This window comes from Carassius carassius, chromosome 45 (assembly GCF_963082965.1).
Source record: "Carassius carassius chromosome 45, fCarCar2.1, whole genome shotgun sequence".
Classification (NCBI taxonomy): Eukaryota; Metazoa; Chordata; class Actinopteri; order Cypriniformes; family Cyprinidae; genus Carassius; species Carassius carassius.
Genome location: NC_081799.1, coordinates 26,928,394 through 26,933,393, shown reverse-complemented (window position 1 = coordinate 26,933,393; position 5,000 = coordinate 26,928,394). Strand labels below are relative to the sequence as shown.

At 39.4% G+C, this 5,000-nt stretch overlaps 1 protein-coding gene across 1 annotated transcript in view; it reads left to right on the top strand.

Annotated features, from left to right (window-relative positions):
- LOC132127493 (dnaJ homolog subfamily C member 13-like) overlaps nucleotides 1–5,000 on the top strand; it is a 120,038-nt gene that overhangs the window by 62,593 nt on the left and 52,445 nt on the right. The gene's annotated exons all lie outside the window — the stretch shown is intronic.

Genomic DNA, 5,000 nt, shown 5'->3' with positions numbered 1-5,000 from the left:
TATTTTTGAGATGGAAAAATGCAGTTTTACAAATGCTAGAAATGTGGCTTTCTAAGGAAAGATTGCGATCAAATAGCACACCTAGGTTCCTAACTGATGATGAAGAATTGATAGAGCAACCATCAAGTCTTAGACAGTGTTCTAGGTTATTACAAGCAGAGTTTTTAGGTCCTATAATTAACACCTCTGTTTTTTCAGAATTTAGCAGTAAGAAATTACTTGTCATCCAGTTTTTTATATCGACTATGCAATCCATTAGTTCTTCAAATTGGTGTGTTTCACCGGGCCGCGAAAAAATGTAGAGCTGAGTATAATTAGCATAACAGTGAAAGCTAACACCATGTTTCCTGATAATATCTCCCAAGGGTAACATATAAAGCGTGAAGAGTAGCGGCCCTAGTACTGAGCCTTGAGGTACTCCATACTGCACTTGTGATCGATAGGATACATCTTCATTCACTGCTACGAACTGATGGCGGTCATATAAGTACGATTTAAACCATGCTAATGCATTTCCAATGATGACAACAAAGTGTTCAAGTCTATGCAAAAGAATGTTGTGGTCAATTGTGTCAAACGCAGCACTAAGATCCAATAAAACTAATAGAGGGATACACCCACGATCAGATGATAAGAGCAGATCATTTGTAACTCTAAGGAGAGCAGTCTCAGTACTATGATACGGTCTAAATCCTGACTGGAAATCCTCACATATACCATTTTTCTCTAAGAAGGAATATAATTGTGAGGATACCACCTTTTCTAGTATCTTGGACAGAAAAGGGAGATTCGAGATTGGTCTATAATTAACTAGTTCTTTGGGGTCAAGTTGTGGTTTTTTGATGAGAGGCTTAATAACAGCCAGTTTGAAGGTTTTGGGGACATGTCCTAATGACAATGAGGAATTAATAATAGTCAGAAGAGGATCTATGACTTCTGGAAGCACCTCTTTCAGGAGCTTAGATGGTATAGGGTCTAACATACATGTTGTTGGTTTAGATGATTTAACAAGTTTATACAATTCTTCCTCTCCTATAGTAGAGAAAGTGGAACTGTTCCTCAGGGGGTCTATAGTGCACTGTCTGATGTGATACTGTAGCTGACGGCTGAATGGTTGCAATTTTATCTCTAATAGTATTGATTTTAGAAGTAAAGTAGTTCATAAAGTCATTACTGCTGTGGTGTTGGGAAATGTCAACACTTGTTGAGGCTTCATTTTTCGTTAATTTAGCCACTGTATTGAATAAATACCTGGCGTTATGTTTGTTTTCTTCTAAAAGAGAAGAAAAGTAATCGGATCTAGCAGTTTTAATGCTTTTTTGTAGGATATGTTACTTTCCCGCCAAGCAATACGAAATACCTCTAGTTTTGTTTTCCTTCAGCTGCGCTCCATTTTTCGGGATGCTCTCTTTAGGGTGCGAGTATGCTCATTATACCATGGTGTCAAACTGTTTTCCTTAACCTTCCTTAAGCGTAAAGGAGCAACTTTATTTAAAGTGCTAGAAAAGAGAGAGTCCATAGTTTCTGTTACATCATCAAGTTGTTCTGAGGTTTTGGATATGCTAAGGAATTTGGATGCATCAGGAAGATAACTTAAAAAGCAGTCTTTTGTGTTAGAAGTGATGGTTCTTCCATACTTGTAACAAGAAGTAAAATTTACAATTTTGGCTAAAACTAAATAATGATCTGAGATATCATCACTTGGCTGAATAATTTCAACACCATCAACATCAATTCCATGTGACAGTATTAAATCTAGAGTATGATTTCGACAATGAGTAGGTCCTGAAACGTGTTGTCTAACACCAATAGAGTTCAGAATGTCTATAAATGCTGATCCCAATGCATCTTTTTCATTATCAACATGGATATTAAAATCACCAACTATTAAAACTTTATCTGCAGCCAGAACTAACTCAGATGTAAAATCACCAAACTCTTTAATAAAGTCTGTATGGTGCCCTGGTGGCCTGTATACAGTAGCCAGTACAAACATAACAGAGGATTTATCATTAACATTTGTTTCTCTGGATAATGTTATATGAAGCACCATTACTTCAAACGAGTTATACTTGTAGCCTGCCCTCTGAGAAATCCAGAAAACGTTGTTATAAATTGAAGCAACACCTCCACCTTTGCCTTTTAGACGTGGCTCATGTTTATAACAGTAATCTTGGGGGGTGGACTCATTTAAAATAATGTAATCATCAGGTTTTAGCCAGGTTTTTGTCAAACAGAGTACATCTATATTATGATCAGTGATCATATTATTTACAAAAAGTGTTTTTGTAGAAAGGGATCTGATATTCAATAAGCCAAGCTTTATCATTTGTTTATCCATATTGCTTCTGTTTTTTATTTGTTGAACCTCAATTAAATTGTTAATCTTAACTTGGTTTGGACGTTTTTTGTATTTTCTAGTTCGGGGAACAGACACAGTCTCTATAGTGTGATATCTAGGTGAAAAAGTCTCTATGTGCTGAGAATTAGCTGACCTCTGTGACGGGAGGCAGCTAGCAGACGGTCGGTTTAGCCAGTCTGTCTGCTTCCTGACCTGGGCCCCAGTTAGTCAAGTATAAACACTAAGACTATTTGCCATATTTCTAGAGAGAAGAGTTCACCAGGAGGGATGAAGACCATCTCTTTTAAACAGGTCAGGTCTGCCCCAAAAGCTCGTCCAATTGTCTATGAAACCTATGTTATTCTGTGGGCACCACTTAGACATCCAGCCATTGAGTGATGACAATCTGCTATGCATCTCATCACCACGGTAAGCAGGGAGGGGACCAGAGCATATTACAGTGTCTGACATCGTGCTTGCAAGTTCACACACCTCTTTAATGTTATTTTTAGTGATCTCCGACTGGCGAAGTCGAACATCATTAGCGCCGGCATGAATAACAATCTTACTGTATTTACGTTTAGCATTAGCCAGCACTTTTAAATTTGCCAAGATGTCAGGCGCTCTGGCTCCCGGTAAACATTTGACTATGGTGGCTGGTGTCTCTATATTCACGTTCCGTACAATAGAATCACCAATAACTAGAGCACTTTCATCAGGTCTCTCAGTGGGTGCATCACTGAGTGGGGAGAACCTGTTTAATGTTTTGATGGGAACAGAAGAGCGGTGTTTTGACCCACGACTACGCTGCCTCACCGTCACCCAGTTGCCCTGCTGCTGGGGCTCTGTTTCCGGAACCGAACAATGTACAGGAATCCCTGAGCTAGACGCATCCAAAGCCGTATCTAGAGCCCTAACATTCTTACTGTCCTCAATTAAAGTTTGGATGCGTGTCTCTAATTCTGAAATCTTCTCTGTCAGCCTAACTATTTCCCTGCATTTATCACATGTGAATCCCTCATCAGCGACAGAGATAGATAAACTGTACATGTGGCAAGAGGTGCAAGTAACAATGACGGGAGAAGCCATTACTCACCGTGCTTGATGAAATAAACCACTCTGTTGTTCTAAGGTCTGGACCCATGGGTGACTCGAACCCGCAATGTAAATATTAGTCCATATATCTCAGTGTACCCCTTTTCTTTCTCATTTTTGTCCATCTGTCTCTTCATTGGCTGAATCTGTTTTAATGAAATCCTTATTTGTTTTGCTATTATATGTTTCCTCTTTTGTTTAAATACTTTACACCTGTTCTCTCTCTCTCTCTCTCTCTCTCTCTCTCTCTCTAAGGAATAAACAATTATATAATACATAAAACATCTGTAAAATAAGTTTATGTATACTTTCTTTTTTTCACAAACAAGGAAAAAAATTAAAGACATTGTTTAAAAAACAACAACAAAAAACTGCACAACAATTTTCTCTGTCTCTCCCTCCCTCTCTCTCTTTCTCTCTCTCCCTCCCCCCCCTCTCTCTCTCCCTCCCCCCCCCCTCTCTCTCTGTCTCTCCCTCCCTCTCTCTCTTTCTCTCTCTCCCTCCCCCCCCTCTCTCTCTCTCTGTCTCTCTCTCTCTCTCTCTCTCTCTCTCTGTCTCACCCTCCCTTTCTCTCTCTCTCTCTCATATATCATTATTTCTGGGTCACTGAGATGTATGAATTAAGTAGTTGTTCTCCTGTCCACTAAATATTGAGTGTTTTATTTTATTTATATATTTTTTTTCTGGTTCATCTACAGGTGGATCTCAATAACTTAGAATGTTGAGGAAAAGTTCATTTATTTCAGTAATTAAACTCAAATTGTGAAACTTGTGAAACTCACATTTAACAAAAACCCACCAATTCACTCTCAACAAATTAGAATACTTCATAAGACCAATAACACTGTACATGTACTCAATATTTGGTAGGGGCTCCTTGTATTTTAATTACTGCCTGTACAGTTCAGCATGGCGTGGAGGTGATCAGTTTGTGGCACTGCTGAGGTGGTCTGAAGCCCAGGTTTCTTTGACAGTGGCCTTCAGCTCATCTGCATTGTTTGGTCTCTTGTTTCTCATCTTCCTCTTGACAATAGCCCATAGATTCTCTCTGGTCATTTAACCAACTTTTGGTGCTTTTGGCAGTGTGGGCAGGTGCCCAATCCTGCTGGAAAATGAAATCAGCATCTTCAAAAAGCTGGTCAGCAGAAGGAAGCATGAAGTGCTCCAAGAGTTCTTGGTAAACAGGTGCAGTGACTTTGGTTTTCAAAAAACACAGTGGACCAACACCAGCAGATGACACTGAAACCCAAATCATCACAGACTGTGTAAACTGAACACTGGACTTCAAGCAGCTTGAGCTATGAGCTTCTCCACCCTTCCTCCAGACTCTAGGACCTTGGTTTACAAATGAAATACAAAACTTGCTCTCATCTGAAAAAAGGACAATAATCAAATCCTCATAAGGCTGCAGTTCTCTCGGTTGGTTGTGCATCTTTTTCTTCCACACTTTTTCCTTCCACTCAACTTTCTGTTAACATGCTTGGATACAGCACTCTGTGAACAGCCAGCTTCTTTGGCAATGAATGTTTGTGGCTTCCCCTCCTTGTGAAGAGTGTCAATGATT